We start from the raw sequence: 23,645 nt of genomic DNA, 5'->3' as shown, positions 1-23,645 counted from the left end.
GCGTGAGAGAAGTGAAATGGAGGACAGCGCAAACCCTCTTCTTTTAAGCTCGAGTTGGCGTCTCCATGGTGACGGTGGCAGGGAATCTATTGTTAGCACACCTCACAGATCTTCCGATGGGAAAACGATAGCATCGCGCAAACCGAAATTTTTTCGAGAGAAGGGAAAAATACCCCTCTATGGATTACATTTATAGAATTCCGATTACAGCCGCAGAGAGGAAAATACATTCCGGAGGTATGGATTATATCTTTACTGAACATGACTATCTCCCTCTTTTGACACCATGAATTTCCCACGGTAATTTACGATGACGAAATGTTTTCGCTGAAACGTGGACGAGAGTCTAAACTACCGATTGGCATCGCCGGCATTCATTTGAATACTCAATGCTCACGCTGTAACAAAAGTGAGCTCGGTCACTTTCGTTTCGTAAGCATCGATATTTATTATTATTTAAGTATTCTATCAAGATACGCTCTCATGGAGTATCTACGAAGGTTTCCGGGAGCCTCCCCTTCCTTCATGTATTACCCTCTGCAATTCAAAACAAGGCCTACTCCCTTTTATTTTATCTTAAAATCATATTCTTTTCCTTCCCCTCCCTCGTTTACCTTATTAGATATGGAGGGCGCGAGTGGGGAGGGGATGTTGAAAACAGTGTTAGAGAGAAGAATATGTTTCATTCGTATCTAATCTAGAAACTGCCTCTCCTCACCCGCCATGTCCAGCACTTCGTAGTTCGTCCTCCACCCCGTACACTTCCACTTCTCCATTCTCCTCCAGACCCACATCTCAAAGATAGATATTGAAATTAAAGACAACTATCAATATTTGCGAGTTATTATTTGTAACCGTAGAAAAATAAATTTAAGAGTAAGTTTTTTGGGGCATTCCAATACTGCTAGAAATATTCGACTCCTATATGAAACAGCAGCAAAAAAATTTACAGCGTGTAAATGGAATCCTGATGATGATTTAGTGGCGTTTTAAATCCGAGCAGAGCTAAAATTTTCTTATTTATAATAAATTGCGCCTCGAAATCATCAAAATTAAAGTAAAGTGTGTTTGTACCATGCTATCATAAAATATGTTAAATTTTATTGTAGCGGCTATAATATCGTCCATTATTTGATAATGGTTTCATTACATATAGTTAACAGTAAGACCGCTTACAATATTGCTGTGTTCTCCAAAATATTAAAATCCATTTGAATTTATGCACAATGTCCGACTGCAAAAAAATTTATTAATCGACCTAAAAGTTATAATTTTCAACATAGCCCAAGAGAATATTCCTCAAAAATAGCTGTCTCCTTAGTGTTGAGAGGCGTTGGAGTTGGGAGGAGGCAATTTATTACGACTTACATTTGAAACATGCAGAACAAAAGAAGAAAATTATTCTCAATTCATGGATTAAAAAGGAAACATTGTTGTCAATTCATTTTCTTTCAATTAACCTAAATGTTGAGTTACTAAGAAAAATTAGAGTGTCATGGGAATGTGAAATTAAAAGGCGAGGACGACGCCCGCATCTGAAATGAGGAATATCAGCCATTCCAAGCATTATTCATTTTAATGTGAATTCCGCTAAAAATATCTCTTCGGGTATTCTTTGAACGACAAAACTAGCAAGAGTGCCAAGAGTGTGAAAAACTGAAACAATTGGACTTCAAACAATGCCCACCCAACGAAAGGACATTTAAATCCCATTTCATGTCCAGTAATAGCTCGAAGCTATTATCAAAAAGCTATTATGGAATGATTCTCCCTGTAAAATATACAAATACTTTTCCACGTCATGCATTCCAATGAACAGTCATCTAGAGTCTAATTGTGGTGTAATAGAGGGAAAAATCGCAATGAGAGTAGTCCGTTCGACGGCCCAACTGCACCGAAACTCATGAAACAAAGGCAGAAGGAATTTATTTCAAAATCATCCTTTCAGTCATGAACAAAGTCTATTGCTATTCCAATGCATTATTGAATCAATTTCGAATTATTTACATATATAAAACTATTATAAAAATATTATCGCTATTTTGGTCATGTGTACTGCCGCGGTACGATTTTTATCTTTGTGGTTCATTTTAATTAGAGGATCAATGTCAATATTTCCTTGCATGAAAAGCTTTATATATATTAATAATAGGAAATATTTTTTCTACATAACATATATAACTTCGATATTCATGTACGTTTCTACACCTCGTAACTTGAAATTTACCTTTCGGCCTTAAGCTATTTGTAATGCGAAGATAACTTTCTCTCTATAAAAAAGCGATGCAGTGCACCAATAAAATATTTTCCCCGTGATGAGATGGAGAAGACGACCATTTCTCCGTTCTGATAGCTTTTCGCGTGTTCCTCTTCACTCTTTAGACCGTAGGAGTTCAACGCTTACGTTTAAACAATCTTTAATAACTTATAGTTATCGTCGAATTAGCAATGAATTAAACGATGAATCACGCGACCCTTATGGAGCTTCGGCAGAATTTCATGCAAATGGTATTAGTTCGACGTGCTACCTTTTTATGAGGCGATAGTAGTGTTAGCGATCAAACTTGGCTATTCTTGATACATTTAGGAAAAAGATATCGCAAGACTGTGGCGAATGTGCTCTTATTGTTAGCTAAGCCGAATGTCGGGTTCATTGGCCCAAAAGAAAGATGGCGTCCAAGATGGCTACGATTTTCATCACCAAATCCCAATCTCCCCCCTTCATAAGGACACCATGACTCATATGGATATTGCATTGAGTTCAGTTTATAAAAATGCACACTCTGTAAGCATGAACCATTTTTACCAGTTAAAAGTTTCTCATTCAAAGTTTAAAACCATTTCAGTTAACGGAACGTTACCATGGAGTAAATCATAAAGAAATGTAGGTTTTTGGGTCGTCTAAATCGAAAAAGATGGTTTGAAAATTTTATTATAGGCTTATAGAGATATATTTGTGTTTATCTCACAAATATGAGAGTAGTCACAAGGTCATAATCTTAGAACTCTTCGAATTTAGCAGGTAATAAAATATTCCAGAATATTTAATCGTCATTTCGATTAATTAACTTAAAGTGGAGATCATAGAATCGAAGACGAGCGTTTCCATAAGTAATTATAATAAGTAAGCACGCTCAAAATTGAAAGGAAGTGCTAATTGGCAGGAATGAAGTACAAAAATCCGTAAGCCAATTAAAATAGGATATGAAGTATGAGAAACAGGTTTTTCGGATAGCAAGATGATAATCGTATAACCCGGAGGAGGATAATATAACCCACTCTTCGGACGGATTCAAACACATTATTCTCCACTTTTGTGCTACCATCTGTTATGTAAACATTCTTCTCCCCAACGATGGCTGCTCAGCCAACCGGAAAACAGGTCTCAGAATCTTTAGTTTTCGGTTGGTTATTCCACCATCATCATGGAGAAGAATGTGTCTTAATCTGTCCAAGGACAGGGAAAAGTCGACTACTCTCACGCCCTCCTAGGGTACGTTAAGACATATTACGCTCCCCGACTTTGGTTGCCTAGCCAACAGAAAAACCGCTCTAGGTGATATTAATTCCTATATTACTTGGATTTATGACCTTCTTTTTTAAAGTTCAATCAATTCGCCGACTAACTGGTGTCCGCTTGTTTTGAAGTAACCCAACATAATCGGCTCACTTTCACTAATGAGACGGAAAAGCAATTTTTTCACGATATATGCAGGAAAAATAGCCGCTTCCGCAACCTGATATCAACTAAAAGGCTGGAATTGGGCTGGGATCATCCGACATTGCAAACCATTACTCACGCACCGCACACGAGGAGGAAAATGATTAATTTCACTTCAGCCGCCTCCACACTCCTCTCCCGCGCTGGAGATCTCCTTCCTTCGATTCTCCACGCCCCCGCCCCCCTGGCGTATCTCCCTTTAAAAAAAGCTGCCCAACCCCCACGACCAATCAATCAGCCAAGGGATGAAACGGCCCGCGCTCACATATCCAACACCACTCCCCTTCGAAGCAAATAGCTGTTCCTCCGCAATTGCAACTTATCATCATGGCCTCCAACGTGCCATGATGGAGGGGAAGATTCCTCGAGGAATTTTGCTCTCTTCAAGGAATTGCACTTCACCGCAGGAAAAGTCTAACGGCATAATTTAAACAAACGATTTCATAAAAACCCCAAAGGAAGAGAATTCTATTAAATCTAGATGCGGCTGAATGAAGTCTACTGAATATTCTCTTAAATTTTGTAGGTGAAAGCCGGCGTGTGGAATAAATTAGCGAAAAATTAAATTAAGCCATTCACAAAAAATTAAAATAATGGCTAAGGGCATCTATTAAAACAAGTATGCGTACTGAATGCCTTCTACCAATTTTCTGAAGAACTAACCCCAAACTGCTGCAGACCCTACATGAAAACTGAGTTGAGTGAATTCTTAGCTGCCTCTGAGTCTTTTTCGGAGGTTTCTTCGCAATTCCATAATGCACCTATGTTACTTTTCACCCCGATATGTCTCTTGCCACGATTCAGGGCTTGAATTCACACCACTCAGGTGATTCACACGCCACTGATGATGATGTACCCATCTTGTTTTTGGGCCATCCTCTGCCAAGCTCCCCAAAGGTGACTCGCAGGGCAGATGTGAATCTAAGAATGCGATCTTAATTATTGTCACTTATATTTTATGAAACGTCTCAATCAATGTATCGACCGGAATTTTCTTCTATAGAGATTGAGGAGAAGATCTGCGGAAGCTTTCGTTTTTGCAAAATACGGATTTCGGGACGCAAAGAGTCAAAAGCAAAGTGAATGCGACTGTTTGGGTTTGAAATTGAAGATCATTTTCAGGAGTACATTGTATAAGGGGATCCCTTAATTCATCAAGAAAACAACACTGCCTACGAGGTAACCAAAAACAAATCCACTCACAAAAAATGTTTTAGCTCGCATCCAAATGACCGGTGAACTTGACATGCAGAACCAAAGCACGGATCGGACAACCGCTTAATATTTCTGCCATTATCGGAATTTGAGAGGAGTCCATCATATCATAATATAAAAATGAGCGGAGTAGCTGCGAATCCTTGGGATGATAATGTGGTGATTTCCCCTTGCCTTCCACATCGCAGTACCACAGCCGTTGAAGTAAACGTTACCACGCCCGTAGTGAAATGAGTGTCGCTGTACTGACCACCGTGGTCTCCACATTCACTCATATGAAGAAGAGCTGCTGCCCTCTCCCCCGGGTGACGAGAGGCAAAATTATTTGCGGTCTTCCGTCGCCAACTGACAGCAATTTCACTGGCTTAGTGCATTATTTAGATGGCCTCTGGTATCCAGGGATAGACATGTTTTGGACGGGACTCATTTTGCAACAAATTGCAGAGATCTTCTCTCACGGCACCCATATTTTCAAGAAAATAGTACATCATCAACAGCAGTAACAGAATCTAGGAATTTAAGATCTGGAAAATGGATCATACATTTGATGACTACATCTCAAGGATTTTATAAGCCATCTCCATTTTTTTCTCAAAATTAAATATATGAGATCTACCGTGAATATTAAAATGAAGACGACAAGTATTATTCGGCAGTATGGATTACAATGTGGTTGTATTCAGTAAATTGGAGCCATTGTGTTTCCAAGGTGGACTGTTTGGGTGAAAGGGGGGTGAAGATGAGGTCCATTCATTCTTTGCTGTGGCGAGGGAGGTTATGTATGTAGTATGTATCCCATAGGATGGATTATTGCTCCTCCTTTCATATTTCAGCCGAAGACGGATGAAAGGAAGGGCCTTTTTCAAAAAGGAGGCTACCCTTCTTTCAGTTTCACAGTCGGAGGAGATGGGAATGACTAAAGAGACGATGCAGGAAAGAGAAAGGACATTTTGCCAAAGAGGAATGTGACGAATGGAAGAGGGAGTCAAATAATAATTGAGACACGGAGATTGAACGAAGAGAAAAGTGTTGGTCGGAAAAGTATTCCGAGGCGGAAATCATAAATATCGTGCAGTGGAAGATTCTCTAATTTTGCGGAGAAGTGGACTAAAAATGAGGTCTATTAACATACATTTGTATTTAATATGATGATACCGATCGCATTGATGCTTTTTCAATGCTTCTCTCTCTCTCTCTCGAGAGAGAGAGAGAAGCATTGAAAAGCATCGAGGGAGAGAGAGAGAGAGTGCAAATACTTAACTGCAAACACAAAGAATAAATGAATAGCTCTCTCCACTCATCGTCTCGCTGCGGACATATTTGGAAACCAGGCCAGTGAAGAAACAGCAAGGATAAAGCTTCTCCCGAACGCACTGGAGCGTACTCCTGGTGTCGTTTGTCTGAGATTCGCTCCTTTGATGACAATAGACGAATGATAATATTCCCTCTCTTCCAAGAATTAGTCTCCGAGCGCTGTTCCACACGGCGGCAATATAAGACATAAGATGCCTGTTTTTTGTCTCCGTCTCGTAGGAGTTAGGAATAAGTTCAACAGGTCTGGGAAGACTATAAGGAAAGAGTGAAAGGACAGAGTTTGGAGGAATAATATTACAACGAAGAGGAATCGAACAAAACTGGAGAGGCGGAAAAGTTTTAATGGTCAACAGATATTCGAAAACGGAAAGGTTTGGAGTGCAAGGGTGCAACGAATGTAATCGTAGACGAAAGAGACGAGAACAGGCGAAAGGTTATGAAGTCGAGTGCAATTCACTGTCAAATTAACGAGGGGAACTGCTGTGGACGGTTTTAACAAAAAAGCGAAAGACAAAATTAAATATTTTTGGAATTCACAATGATTTCAAAATCATCTCCGTTCCTCACTATATTTCTAGATCCGACAGAAATTATAAAGAGAGAATGGATACCAATAGGAAATCCTATTATTATTATTATAGTATTCTACCGATTAAGGTAGGTTTCCATGGAGTACTAAAGAAGTGATTTAGGAGCCTCCCTTTCCTTTCAACGCTGCCTTCTTCAATTCACAATAAGACCTACTCCCTTTCATTCTATCTAAAAATCCTATTCTCTTCCTTCCCTTCCCTCGTTTCCCTAACATTCTACCCTCTAACACTATCCTCCTAAAAATGAAGAGTTAAGTAAATGCTTGGTTCGACCCAACAGCCAACGCGCACCTTCTGATATTCAATCACTCCATCAGTTGCTTTCCCACATGCTATGCCACGTCGAACTTCGGGGATTTCATTTGGGGTGTCCGAAGCCTTCACCCGGAATATGAACCCTGGACCCTTGTATCATCAGCCACTTGCTCCAACCACTACCACGCTCCCCCTCCCATTATATACCTTTCTATTCGACGGCTGGTGTCCTCAAACACACGCCTGCAGCGGAAGCTTGCGTGGTAGTACATTGATAACGCTGAACTAACCATTGGGATGAATCAGTGAGTATCAGCCTATGATTTAGAGTCGGTGATGAAATTTGAAAAGCAAGTCACTGGGTTTAACATTGTGCCTCGCGATGCCCCCGCTTTACGTGGAGCTCCCGTTTTTTTCCCCCTCCACTCCTTTCCACGAAAGAGGAGGCAGGGGAGGAGAACAAGTTGGTGTGCGTGTACATGTATATATGCAGCGCGTGACGTCAGCGGCGCTTACGTCATTCCGAGTTGTACCTTTCTATCGACGCAGGTCGGCTAAACCCTTTGGAAGGTCCCGCAGAGGAAGACGATATCGGAAATGCTTATCTCCACGCAACAAAAAGAGAACAAGTGTTGTTACATTGCCGCCCTTATACTAACTGGGCTACTTCTATCATCTGATTTCGTGGTGTGATGTGCCAAAGCTAGAGACTATTCTGTCCTAGAAAACTATTGCTTTAAGCTGGGAAAACGGGGATTTTCACGAGGATTTTACGCTTCACCGACAAATAGAACGTGATTTCTGCTAGGTCCTTTTTTATGCCTAAATCTTGATTTCACTTCGTGATATCTGCGTTAAAGGCTCAGCTTTATCAATATGATAATGATAGTAATAATAATTTCGTTTATTTTCGTGAGCAATGAGTCCCATGAGAAAAAAATGTACAAATTTTAACATTGTCAGCATTGGTACGTAAATAGAATAAAATAAATAAATAAATAGAATTTCAGACAAATCATCCTGTGCAGATCGCCAATAGCACGAAAACAATTCAGCAAAACAATACTTTCAACAAAAGAAAAATTCACATTTTGATATAACAGACTGATTACAAGAATCTAAGGTGATAATTCATTATGACAATATTGTCAAACAAACAATATTTTTTTCCAAAAAGAAACCAAAGCATTAGGATAACACTGTGATTTAGCCCAATTATAAAACTTAGTTAATCATTAATTCGTACGTGCATCATGAAAATAACAATTATAATAATAATAACTAGGCTAAATATGAATATAAACAGGAGGAATTCAACTTGAAGTTAAGGAGATTAAATATAGACATCAACGTAATCATTGTTCACATACAGAAATAGTATTGGAATCACTGAACCAGATACTGGAAACTTAAAATGATTAATTAACTTTCACACGATGAGGCCTTGATTTCTTCCAAATGTCTAACAATTTACTCCGTTTCATATCGCGGCAACTTCACGATAGCACTCATTTTAAAGTGTGCGATTCCGCTTTTACATTACGTCGCGCGAGATTGTTCCACAATTGATGCATTCATTGGTACCAAAATTGCAGCGAATGATTTGCAACTTTATTATGGGAGACGTGGTAATAGCAGCAAAATTCTGTAACCATAGTCTGACGACCACTATCTCGAAGACCGCTCATTCGATTTTTATACGAAATGCACAATTGTGTTGAAGATCAAGTGGATCGACCGAGTAAGTAATAAGGACGTTCTAAAAAGAGTGGGACAAAACAGAGGCCTTCTGAAAACCCTGACAGAGAGACAAGGAGAGCTTAATCGGACACATAATGAGATATGTATGTAAGGAGGTACCGTGCAAGCCACCACTCAACAGAGAGAGAACAAGAGTTTGCCGCCTGGGACATAGAGACAGAATGACATCGCTTTGTGGCACGGAGTGATTCCACACATCAGTATTCATAATCAGAGACGCGCTCGCTTGCCGGACACAAGTCAACCACACAGGACAGCGACACGCGGTCAGACCAGTAACTAGGAGAGTGCTAAGTACACGAACGTGCTACCATCCAACTATTGGCTAGTTTGGGAAAACGAAAAGTTAGCCTAGTAGGTGATTCATGAATGAGTTACAACATTAGAAGGTGGTGAAGGCATACGAATGACTCATCGGAGAGAAATTCATTTGGCAGTGCAAATTGCTTACAAAGTGTCTGAAATAAATGTGTAAAGAAAGGCCATCAGTTCGGATGATTAAACAGATTTTAACAGTTGGCAGAAATAAAAGTAAAAGGAAAAAAAATTCATTGATGCTTCGTAATGAACAAAGATGATGCAAATTTTTGGCTTTTAAATTTTTATTCATACGTATGCATAACATTGAATACTCGTGAAATATCTGCAAAGGCATTTGAATGCAGGCATTATGGCACACATGTAGATTTTGCATGAAACATGAATAAAAATTGTATACGTTGCAGCTAAAGGCTCCCGTTATATCCGCGTGAAGTATCTTGGAATTGAGTTCGTTATTTTGTATTTATTGACGCAAATGTAAGAAATCTTTAAGCTTCGTTCCGTGAACCCTTTGGTCGAGGCGTTAGAGAAAGAAATGAAATCCAATCATGGAAATAAGTGGCTTGGTGATGGGCCAGTGTTTGAATCCATTTCTGCATTGGGTTCGCGGGTGTGGTTCGTATCTCAATGGACGGAGAGGTCTTTAAGCCGACATCCTCCTTTCGTTCTAATGGATAAGGGATTGCATCGAGGCGAGGCATATAATCCTTTCGCGGCAATCAATGCACTCTCGATCTTGAAGCGCGCCAATCATCCCTCGTTCCGTAATTATCCTCATCGCACACCTCGATTACTCCGAGATGATATCGCCCCGACAGAAACAGCAGAGCATCGCACGCCGCAACCATGCCTTCCACGAACGGACGAAGACTGGAATATTTAGACTTAGAGAGGGGAGGGATGGACAACTCTAAAATCTATCGATTTCAAAGCTATTGCAATGGTTATCATAACAGCTTTATTTACCTTTTTGGATTTTATTTCTTCTCTCGCGAGGGTTTTGATCATATGAATCAGAATTAAAAAAATGAGTGATACTGGAAGGCTATCGTCCATTCAGATTACACAAAATCTGTGACAAACGGAGTATGATAATTATAAAATGCAGAGGCTGTACGATTCTCTTCACGAAACGGTCGATATTTTACTGTTGATTTGAAAGAATTCATTTTTACTTTTATTTCTCCATTAACGTTTAAAATTTAGATACCATTTTGCGCCATCTTTCATGAATTAAGTTCCCACATCTCCTTTCATCGGTTTCGAAAGAAAACCATTCTCTCCTACTCTACCCAACACTTCCGCATTATTTCCTCTCGATCTACAACATTACTCTGCACCCTCATATTTCGAATGCTTCCTATCTTCACTTCTCTGCTTTTGCCATCGATCACATCTCAAAGAAGCATGCTGCACTCTTGCTATTTACTGTATTCTAACACCTAGGTCATTTAATTTTCCATCCAGTTCCTTGTTATTTTCCTCTCATCCAGTCATTGGCTTTCTCGTGTTAGATCTTTGATGGGATGAAAATCGCCATTTTCCGGTTTTACTGCTCTCAAAGGGGTCGCCGTGACTCTCAGCAGGGACTTGTTGATTCTTTCTCATCCATTTCCAATTTTTAATTTCTTTTTCCCTACCCTCTATCCGTTATACCACTGTCGTTATCATCCATTGTCGATTCTGCTGGCTTCAGCCGTATTTCACTTGTTACAAATATATAAAGGTATATACGTTGTTGGCGAATAATTCAAGACAACGACAGAATTAACCGCGACATTAAAAATGGTCTTCAGCCAGGCAGTCTACTTCCGAAGTTCTTTTATTCACTCATTATTACGGAATAATATTCCAAGAATAACTAAATAGTCGATACGTACGTTAATTTTCCTTCATTCCAAGTTTTTTGATGCCAGTGTCCATCTGGGTCAAAGTAGTAGTAGTAGTCATCAGAATGACTAACTGGATCTTGGTAACATTGGCACGTGCAATTGTGGTAGCTCTTACATGAGGATGGGTGAATGTTAGAGAGAAGCACTCACCCTCTCCACATACCCTAGAAGTGGCTGACAGGGATGCCCGTGGACGGTGATGCATTGGGAAAAATGTTGGCCAAAAACGTATTCAAATTTAATTAGATACAGCTGAGTACATGCTGGGGCGGTAAGAGCCATGTTGGATCTGGAGATGAGAGAAGGACTAGCTGAGTGTTCCTCGTGCAGTGTTTTCATGCATGGATGTGAAGCTTGGATGTTATTACGTGGGAGTGAAAGAAATAGAATGAACGCTTATGAAATGTGGGAGTGGGGAAGGATGGAAAAAGTTGTATGGGCAGATATTGTGATAAATGATGAGGCATTGAGCAAAGTAAAAGAAAAGAGGATTAACAAAAAGGAAATTAGGAAATGAAACTGATTAGGCATTAACATTTTAAATGAGTCAAGGGGCCAGTGGAAAGAGAGAGAGATATGAAGGAAATGAATTAAAATGGTGAAGATCAACAGCTATGAGGAAAGTAAGAAGAAAGCGAGAGACATAAAAGCGTGGATGAAAGGAGAGAGAGAGAGAGAGAGAGAAAGGGGCGTGGAACGCCGTGAACACCACAGCACACTTTCATGGTGATGACCTAAAGCTTCGCATATTTTTATACGAAATATTTGAAAAATATTTTGGAGAATATAGATTTTAGAAAGTTATTGTCATTCATAAATTGCCACGAGAAAAAGTTCCCCTTGACCGGGAGTCGAATAACGGACCTTTGGCTTTCAGGGTCAATTCGCAGACCACTACGCTATCTCTGCTCTTTAGTTCTCAAGGCAATTACACCGAGGCTCATGGTACTAGGTGATAGGCCATCGCGGTCCATCAAGGATGGCAACGCGAGGGAGAAAGTATTTGCAAGTTTTAAGAACTTTTATCAGGGAGCGCCTGAAGGGCTTAGAGAAGAGTGATCAGGAGTTGGGGTTAACTTTAAGGACTCCCCCTGGGAAGAATAAGGCGACATCTTGGAGCTGAAGGCGTTTTCTATCTTAGCACTGCCCGTGAGGCACACAAGTGGGCGCGACCATCTTCACCTTCGAACAGTTTAGTTTCGACCTACACAGCGTGTACGAGGTGTGTATGGTCTACCTCCTATGGCCTACAGCCACTAGATGCATGGGGCAGTCATATTTTTACCACTAACGGGAGAACGGTGAACGCAAACTGGCCATTCGATTTTTAAGCAGAACGTTTTGACCTCTCTACACGTATGTCAAATGTAATCCATCAAAACTATTCTCTCTTATTTCCACTCCACTTTTGTGATGGAAACTTAACTATGAGCAGCGGAGTTTCAATCGATTTCGTTTCGTTCCCGGGAGTAAAGTTTCGTCCCGGGTCGAAACGAAACTCCTTGGTGATTTTAATTTCGTGCGGTAACGGAACTAAACCTGGCCTCGTATTTTCGTTTCCCTCCGAGTCGAAACGATACATTTTCGTTTCGCTTCACTTGCCAATCCAGGGCACAAGTTGTACACGCCACAACAGCAGATGATGATGATATTGGGGAGAATTAGTCACCTCCTGCCACACACTGCCACGAGTGACTCTCTGGTCATCATGTGTAGCGATGTGCGAGTGTAGCTTTGAACTTGGCACGTGTTTGTTCTGCCTCACCCACCACAGAGCGCGTCTTCTAAAGACGACGGCGGTGCACCTTTCGCAAGAAGCACCAGAAGCACAGCATTTGTTTACGCTCTCCACTGAATCGCTTTGAGGATTACGCCATCTCGTGTCCCGCTCAGCTCATGGTCGCACGAGACCTGCACTCATGTGATCCTCTCTCCATCCCTGAACAAAATATTATCCTCAGGGCAGTGATACCATCAGTAAAATTGCCCCTCTGTAAATTAAGTGATGCGAGAAAGAGGAATGGCATATTCAATGACCACGTTGAGGGATGACCCTTTCATAATTATTAATGGTCTCATGCTTTGGTCACTGCGGAGACACCTCGAGCGGAAAGTGAAACATTTTCACCGCGGCAGAGAGTATTTCTACATCTACATCTACAAAATACCCTGCGAGCCACCTCTATGGTGTTTGGCAGGGGTGATCAATCACCAGCATGCAATTGGACTCCCACATGCACACCACACCGTCCAAAAAACGTACTAACAAATTATACTACCATATGCTGTTAGAAATAGTGATAAAATTCAGAAACATGCCTTAAGTTATACATAAGTTAGTAGGCTACACTACAAGTGTACTTATGAGTTCTAACGCTGCCGTTATAATCTCTTATTGATCGTGGAAAAAAAGACATTCTGAATCTGTCTGTTCTACAGTTTATCTCTCTTATTTTATTTACATGATCTGATCTTCCGCATGTTGGCGTCCGTAAGATATGACTAACTTCGTTAGAAAAGACACGGCTCTTGAATTTATCTGAAAGGTTTAGTCTACTTTTCAATCTAAGGTCTGACAGAGATTTCCATCCGAGTTCATCTAAAGGCCGTTTTACACGGGGCACGGAATTGTGCAGGGGCCGTATTCTGTAACTCCAAACCGATCGGTGCGGCACCGATTCGTCGGGTGCGACGTCACACCGACTCCCGGTAAGAAGTCGTGCGATTCTGTACGAACCCGGTCGGTGCGGCACCGACGAGAGGACGGGAGATCGTCGGTAGCCGTACCGACAGCAAACAGGTGTCGATACGGTCACCGACTAGTGGGTTTCATGAACTCCCCGGTGCGCATTGTACGTTTTATTTTGTTTTTACCTCATCACCGAGTAAATAATGAGGTTTTCTGCAATGTTATCTTTTTCTGCCCCTTAGAATACGCCTCTATAATTCACTGTGTCATCTCTCACTTTGAATAGGCAACTATTTTTCACTCGATCATCATTTGGCGTTTCTCTCGACATGGAAAAATCATATCTTTTTTTTAAATGTGAAGTTTGCAGTAACGGTATTAGTTTCTTCCATTTGTAATAGGCAACTATATTTCATTTTATCGTCAGACATTGATTCCCTTGACGATAAAAGAAGATATTTGTTAATAAGTATGAGGTTTGCCGCTATATTATCATTTTCTCTCACTTGGAATGCGCTCTACTTATACATATGTATTTCACCCAATCACAATTTCTTTACTTCCTCGTCATTACACTTCTTTTAATTACACCCAGCTCCATATTTTTATAACAATGTCCTAACTTGTTCCTCTAATATATAACATTTACATTTGCTTTTGAATCCTACGTTCACGTTCCCCCCTCATGGTATGTGATTTTTGTCTGCTACGGTGACAATGGCATAACCTTCCGTTGATAACATTTAGACGGAACTTACTTAATGACAACTATATTACCAAATCATGAATAAATAGCAATATACGGAACCAATATTTAAAAGAAACTACGATCTCAAGGATAGTTTCAATTATTCATTCCAGCAACAACAATCTCCATCACATACAAACTATATTGTGATGTTATTATATTGTTTCCTTCGATTCTGTAGGTACAGCATTACTACCACACATCATATAAGCATTGTTAACAACTTATCCAATATCGATTATCTTAATCTAGCAATAAGTCGTAATTTCCGCAAAAAAAAGATTGAGAATGACGACAACAAACTGTGCCAATGAGTCTTCACTTGTTTTTACCCTTCTTTCATTGGTGGATACACGTTATATGACTTCTAACTTCGGATATATTCGGATTTTCCCTGTTTGGGAAGGAGGGGGAACCGTACCGACTGGTTTGATACCGACGACCATACTGAATCGCTGAATTTGCCGTCGTCGGTATGGAAACCGTCGTCCGGTACGGAATGATGTGCTGTCGGTGGGCTGGGAAGGGAAACCGACCGGTGCGGTACCGACGAAATACAGAATACAGCCCCAGGTTAGAGCTGTATTAATTTCTAAAATGGCGTGGAATTGCGCAAATGCATGAACGAAATTAGAACAGGGGTTATTTTGCCGCCTCGCATCCACGCATTCTCGCACGTGTTCTAGCAATTCACTGCTTTACACGACGCAATTTTGGTTGCGCCTTCGCACGTACGTCAGACTGCGCAATTCCGTGTACCGTGTAAACCGCCTTATAAGGTCCGTTACGCTAACTAGACTATCGTAATGACTTTTCACGCACCTCGCAGCTCTTCTTTGCACGCGTTTTAACTCTGTTATACTCAACATTGTCTTCTTCATAATAGCGGGTGAGCCTATGGCAGAGGGTGACTTACGGCTAGAATACAACATAAAATACATCACATGATACACAAAATACGTCCATTTCTCCCCATAGCCCACAAGATATTTCTTTTACCTCCTTTGAAGCTCTTCTTCACCTAATACTTCTTGATCTGTCCCACATATGCACTTATCCCTTTGTAATCCTTTGGGGACTTTTCCAACAAATTTTCCTTTAAATATTTTTCCTTCGTAACTGAGTTGTCATTGCGTCGCCAATCCACTGAGTTATTCTTCTTCTGTGACGCACAGTCATCCAAAGTATCCCCTCTTCTCCTATTCTTCCACACATATTCACATCCTCATTTCTCACCCGATTCGTGCATCCTCCAGCACAAGGTCTCTTTTATTTTCTGATCACTCCATTGTCCAAGATTTTGAACCATAGATTGATGGTTAACGTTAATAAAGAAAATTCTTTATAATTAATGCCGTAGAAGAACTGGTTCCAATTCGTGAGATCCGGGTTCGAATCCCTGACGAGGCAAATGATTTTTTTCCGTGAAAATTTCACGCGCAAGGAGAAATGTTAGGAATGATATTAGAAGAGGCTGAATTTTATCGTGGACCGCAGTGACATACACCGCCTTCTTCCGTGGAAAATCGCATTCGTCACTTTAATAACGATTACAGCGACGGTTGGGCTTCAACGGATGACTCCAATACCAATGGTGTCGACTCCAGCAAACCACCGAAACTACAGTTGCAGTTTGGGTAGGAAAAATATAAATTCAAGGTGATGCTCGACACCTCGAAAATGATGCTTATCCGTTGAAATAAAGGCCGATACTAGTTTGATTAAGAGGAGGAAAATTACAAATGTTTCTGTGTGATTCCATCATCATGATTGAAAAATCCGACCCAATTAAACGACGAAACGGGTAGTGTCATTAATAAAACTCAGTGGAAATATTGCAATGTTTTATTTTACTAATATTAAGAACTTCCACCATATCGTGCTCAACATCATACCAGATAAAATAGATAATTAAAAGTCATCATTCTGCTATTTCATTGCATTGAGTTTCCTATGTCAATACAAATTCACCATTTTCCGGTTGCCACCGCGTCGGTTGCTGCATTGTGAAAGACAGCAATTTTGAAACTGCTGTCTCGTGGTACTCCATAGAGCAAGCGGCGCGATAATAACCGAACATTTGAGAATTTGGAATCACAATGCCACGGAATCACTTCGCTTTCATGGTTTCTTCGATTATGTTATCAACACCAGTATCAGATGGTATTCGCAAAGTTAATGGATGTAACCATTGCTTAATATCATCGTACCAACAGAATTTGCTTCATGCAACTTACGGTACATAAAGGCACACAAAGGATGGGGCATTGTTCGGAGCGCCAATCGTTAAAGTGTGACCGCGGTCGTGAATAAATATTCTGTCCACTCTGCGATATCAACCGCCCCCCATCCCAATATCACCCCTGTTATCCGCGATCCGTGCATTGATCCGTCGCAGAGCCGGATATCGTCAATTCGTGGCTCCCATTGGATGCAAACGTGTGTGCGGTGCCCGGATGGACGCTAAATTAGCAAACGCGGCAAATTGTCTTGCGGTTGTTCATGGAAGGGAGGTGCGGCCGCCCGCCTTGTGGTCGTCAGCGGGTCTGAGCGCTGAATGGCAATGGATTCCCACGCACCGAGGAATCGGTTGCGCAGGTACATACTTTGTACATCTACATAATATCCGTAGTATCTGCCTCAGTAGGAGTGTGGCAGGGGTGGTGGGGGGAAGTTACTTATTCAGGGAGGGAATTTCTATTAGAGATCAGGAGACTTTTGAGGGTTTGGATGTTGTGACTGTGAATTGGCGAAAGGGAAGGAAAGCGATAGGACTAATGCACACAACGACAGGAAACGCGCCCTATTGTCAATTGAATAGAGAAGTGTGACAAGAGACGGGCCAGGGGTATTTGCAAACAAGTCAAGAACCTCAGCCAGTAGTTCGCCCCTTCAGCGACAGTTCATCATCGCCATTTTTGCTACTTGGACAAAACTTTACCCTGCTATCGTCAAGAATAAGGATTAGTCTTACCTATTGAATAGGCAACTTATCATGAGTTGCTATCATGGACTAGGACACCAGCCATTCACAAAAAAAGAAAAAGTGTGCGATAGAGGTACTCAAATACTGGGTCCCGTCAAGCATTTATAAAAGTCCTATATTCTTAGAACGATATGCGAATTCCTATACTCATCTGCTTGACAAAATATCAATCTCATTTATTGTTTCGGTGCACCTGTGAATAAAGTAATGTTCAGGGTGAAGACGATGGCAGAAAACGCTATCGAAACTTCGAGACAAATCAGCCCATACCCCGTTGGCACACCCGAGAATTCTTTCTAATTGTAAGATGGAAGATGGTTAAAAATGTCAATTATGCAGCTCTTGAACTATACATTGTCTCATGTAATGATGCATTTGGCATCCAGTATGAACAGTATACATCCTCTCTTACTGCGGGGCATGTAGCAAAGGTTTGAAAATTTAACAAAAAAATTAACAGATTACATATAAAGTTTATTTCCTTAAAAAAGGAATTGCTTTAAGTTAAAGTTACTTTTCTGAAAAAGTTAACGAAGATAAAACAAAGAAGTAACGTCAAACTTGTATTTTGGTAAATTTGCAAAATAATCATAAAGAAAAACCTATATGCAATTACAACTAAATTATTGTAAATTTTAAGGTCAAGCAAGATTCATTTAGCATAAATTTAAAAAGTATTTAAACTTCAATGACGTTCCCATTTCAAAGTTAATCAACCGTCGTCTCCTGTCCAAAAAAGAGAAATTGTAGCACTGACCATCGTTTAGCATTGTGCTGATGAAGGAATACCAATATTATATTTACTTTGAGAAAGATATTACTAATACAGCATGACAGTTCGTGAACAGATCTACACTCGTGAAAATAAATTATCGTCTGAGGGTGCGATCCGTAACTTGGGCGTCCAATACACTGAAACCCGATTTAGTTTCGATATATATATTCGCCTGGGCGTATTGATTGCATTCAAAAAACAACTAGGTACCTTGCTATATACTGTATTATTATATACACCATTTCGCGTTCCCCTTAGTCTGTTGGAAAAGCTTCAGGCCCAAATTCGAACAGATCGATTTAACGAATGATATTAACTAAAATTAGTTTTGAAATTGTTAATGTAAAATTTAAATATATATTTTTTTTATATCACGAGATGTGGGTCAAAAAAATAATAAGGGGTCGTGAAGTATAAAGTTTGTAAAATTTAAATGGATACATGGTTAGCATTTATGACAGGTAACGATTAAATTAAACGATAACGCACATATTTAAAGATTAACTTTAACCGCTAATTCATTTGATCGTTAATAGTACAACAATGCACGTTACGCACGTCATAGACATTATAGAAAGCTTACATGGACACATATTACGCATACTAAATTTCAATCGAATTAATTTTTAACATAACATTCACCAAACAAGAAAAAATATAAGTAATATACCCAAATAAATTCCGGGATTTCTCCTTTTTTTGTATCTACTGGGTACAGACACAGCGAAGGCGATGCTAATTCACTCACGGGTCAGCAGAAGCGAAATCGTGCAGCATGGCGCCATCTGTTGAGAGAAACGCGCGGCGCACCGTAAGAACAATATTGGCAGCTACGACTTGTCGTGTTTTCATTGCGATCCTCGGCATGCTGGAAAGATTTGGACTCCAGGACTCTTTGTTTCTCCAGGCCTACGTCTCCATTCAAATTCAGAATACATTTCAAATAACAAAACAGAGCGAATGCAGATGAATAAAATCAGTTGAGGAATATGTATTAGTGTTATCATACCAGATCAATACACCCCATCCAGATAAAACAGCATCAAGAACGGCCAAAAAATTCAATGCCAACGTTTGAGGATGTAGTATATTCGATAATTACAATTTATGATATAGTTTGTTAAAACTTAGGTTGGCAAATAAAAATTAATGGACCATAGAAACTTTGCCTTTGCTTATGTTACCTCTTCTACGATATTGCCACACATATTTTGAAGGATAATGTCACAAAATATTCCTCCTTATAATCTCAGAGGATAAAAACATGCCGGAAGAGGTAAGATAAACTTCATTTTCGATTGACGAGGGGCTCTTTGTAACCGATGAAGCTTGGCATCAGGTCGAGTTTGGATAGTTGTGACGGAGGACCAGCGAAGACCTCAATCATTTTCAGAGTTCGATTCCAAGAGCTGTTTATCGCATAACCGGTATCTCTATTGAAATGTTTCTTCTCAAGTCGTATCTCTAAAGCCTCTTTCGCCAAACAATTTCAAAATTGATTGGATTGTATTTTCCCACGTTATGGAAATGTTTTATCCATTTTTAAGGCTTTCATTTATGTACTTTTTTAGTTTAAACGTTGGCAAGAATGTTGTTGTTACAAATGTTCAAATCTTCCATATTAAAATATAAACAACAGGAATAGCAAGAAAATAAATATAATAAATACATAGTAATAACAATAAAATTAAGCAACAATGTTTAGTGCATTCAAATTGCAAATTACTTTCCAAACTGTAGAAGAGCCGATGTGAATTCGCGCACGGGAAGTAACTTAAACATTTTTTGCGAACGATTTTTTACTCGTGGAAATATGTCGCTGACCTGGGATAATTTCAAATTAGACGGAGACCGCTAAACCGCGCACGTTCTGAATACGAAAAAGTAGGCCATCATAGAAGGCAGGCACAATATCCCATTGGAGCGAGGAGCAAAGCCACGGATTGCACGGCGACTACGAAATCCGCACTTCATATCCTCCAGCACGTATTACACTTACGGGCGGCGGCGCCATCGCTTGGGTTTTGGCCTGCATGCGCCCCACGCCCTTCACTTGTCTGCCGTCAGCAATTCAAGATGGAAGAGCGGCGCAAATACAACGTTCACCCACGTATATTACAAGAGAGGATTCTACAATCGGTCACCAAATGCGATGTTATATCCCGTGCATTTCAATTGGTTCACAAAAGTCGCCACACTAGCCGATGACAGGGAAGTGATTTTATTTCGCGGGAAAATAAAACGAAAATTAGGGCTGTTGACCGGAAATTATCTATCAAATTAACAATTTTGTAGTGTAATTTAAACTTTAACATTACACCCTTACTTGTCACTTTCCGAATGGAAAAAACATTTATCAAACACATATCGATTTCAATAATTTTCTTTTGAAGCACTATTACGATTAGGACGTTTTCACTACTATCGGATAGTGATATGGTCCGTGTGATGGAATATTGGATTACGCTTCAGGAAGTCTTTTTTAAAGTTGAGGAAGTTATAAATTTCAGAGGGCAACTTGTTTCAAACATTTAAAAAGCGGAGAAAAGAGATGAATAAACCCTTCTCTCTCTTAATTTTTTCCGTTATAAGTTCCAGTATGAATCTGTGTCATGATCCAATCGATTTTAATCATAGACAAATCTCACAGTGACATTTATATTTATTTGAAGCTTTTTATTTGATTCCTCGTTATTATAATGCAAGCGCTTCGCATTAACAATTTCTTTACGTACTTTCGTAGGGAATGTTTTTTATTTGTAAAGTTGGTGTAGTGTATTGCAAATTTTGCTCCTGAAATTGAGGCATTGTACTTAACGAAGGATGTAAATTTTGGTAAAAAAACCAAAAGCAATAAGTGTGGTTTGATTAATTTCATAGCAACAAAATCACTCATCACTGCGTCATTATTTCGCTTCGATTTTCTTGACTCCTCGTCAGTAAACAGTTGCGTGCCATTAATGGACTGCAAAGGCGGTTGGATTATCTCGAGGAGACAGAAAAAAACCGGGGATGATTCAGTGCAGAGAAAAAAATGTAAGAGATTATTTCACATTTTCCGAAAATACCACAATCCATTCTGTACTTAACGCGAGATATCCCAACCACCTCAGAAAAAAAGACGTGCGTTTAAAAAAATAAAATAGGCATAAAAAGTCGCGGAATGAAGACTACCGGAGAGGCTGAAGCTGTTTGCTGCCGTGTTTTTTTTTTTTTTTGCTCGTAGCATCCATCCCTCGCCGCTTGGAAAAGAGCGGAAAAACTCTTGCCTCCAGTATCACCATTTTGAGTCAATAACAGATTTCGACGGAAAGAACAATATTGAAAGGGTCGCCAGTTTGCTTGAAGCTGCTCTCTGTTATGGAAAGCCTGTTCATTATTCATGCAATATATCAAGTCATTTCTAGATACTGTAGATTTAAGAAGAAGCACATACGGGTTGACAGCAAAGAGCAAACGGAATGAACGACAAATAAAAATAATCAAGTCGAAAGGTTCAACCGAACAGATTTTTAGATTCAGAAATGAATATTCCCGAAGCAAATGCTAAGCGGTATCTCCAAAAGATAATGGGGGAGTCATTTCAATAACTAGGCAAATTTTCTAATGATATTTCACAGCGCTAACGACAAACGCGACAAAGTTGAGTTGCTCTTCATTACGTTATTCATGAAAATATAAAAAATATGTTTTTCGTTTGTTTGCAAATTTCTGAAAGCTTTTTAAGCAAGAAGGGACGACACAGCCAATCTTCTACCAAAGAAAAGATTTTTCAATGTACGTGGAAAGCATGGCTCAACACCACCAAAACCATACATAAGACTTCTTTAAAGAATATTTGCATTCACAAATAAGCATATTTTATTCCCTACCTGAAACTTTTAAAACGGAAAAGAAGGCTGGAAATTTTTGAAGGAAGTTGAAAAAATGGTCATTGTGGCGATATTGAAATTTTATTTAGTAATTTCGTCACAATTAACTTGATGGCTAATTATCAAACTGACGTCATCTTTTTGAAGTAACTTGAATGTGATGTAACATGTGCTATTAATGGATAGAGTAGTGATCCTGAAAAACCAAAGGTCAGCGGTTCGATTCCCGGTTGAGGGGAATGTTTTCTTATGGCAATTCATGAGTATGTTGCCGCCGCTCACTAGGCAGGCTTCGAAATATCACACTATCCCGTCTTTGGACTTTGATGGCTTTTTCTAATAAAATGCGCCGTAAACATGCTTGGAGTGCATTGAGTAGACCTTGAGTAACAGACGCCTTTTTCTCGCTTATATAAAATAGCAACTGCAAAAATCCTGATATCAAAGCTTCAAATTTCAGAGACCCGGGTCCAGAATGTAATGTTAACCCGGGTCCAGTATTCAAGGGTGGTGGGTCAATTATTTGAACTCTAAATGGCCAGCGGCGGAGAAACGAAAATGGCAAAACGCTACTCGTGTCGCAGGCGGGCAGAAGCGATTCGAATTCCACGGAGAAAAAAGCGATAATATGGGGTGTTTATTAAAACATTTATATTGCTAATGACATAATCTATCGAATTCACAACTTTTCAATGCCATTACTTGCGATTGCAAATTCTCCATTGCGAATATTGAAACAAATTGGATCGCTCTGCAATTCAGGATCCTCCAGTGGGCCTTAACCACTGCACATTTGAATGCGTTACCAAAAGCGCCACTCGTGTCGCTGACGTCACAGCGATCCGAATTTCACAAATCGAAACGGAAATTTGTAATCATAGTGATTGACAACCTATCAAATTTACAGCTATTCAGTACGATTCCTCCCGAGTGAAACTACTCCATTGCAAATATTGTGAATCGATGGATCGCTGTGGGTTTAGCGCCGCGCTGCGGACATTTTCGAAACCCGATTACAACGCTCCCAAAAGTGGCGGCATGAATCCAGATTCTGCTGGACTGTGGTCTTCTCCGTGTTGCAGTTCCCAATGGCTGAGACTCTTAGGAAGAGAGAAAATGAGAGCAAAATAATGAAGAAGGATTGGGATGATTCTGAATGGGAAGGGAAGAGGTGGAGCCTCATTTCAAAACCTCTAGAGGAAGATTTCGTTCGTTAAAGGCGAGGCGATAATAAAAGCGTTATGGCAAGGACGTGAAGATTTTGGGCTAACGAGACCTGTTCTCCATTTACGGGAATAAATTAAGGACTCACGATTAAGAAGTGAAACAAGAGTTCGTTCCTCAAGGGCTTCCCCGGCATTCTCAAAGAGACGACTTCATCGAGGTCCTCATTTCGGGACTCGCCCACAGCTGAATTCTCGCGAATTCGTCCACTACGAGTCTGCATTCGTTAGGTATATAATCTACCCATGGTGCAATTACATACATCAATAGTTGTGAGGATTG

Source organism: Ischnura elegans, chromosome 4 (assembly GCF_921293095.1).
Source record: "Ischnura elegans chromosome 4, ioIscEleg1.1, whole genome shotgun sequence".
NCBI lineage: Eukaryota > Metazoa > Arthropoda > Insecta > Odonata > Coenagrionidae > Ischnura > Ischnura elegans.
The sequence above is the reverse complement of the archived record's forward strand: the minus strand, read 5'-3'. Positions refer to the sequence as shown.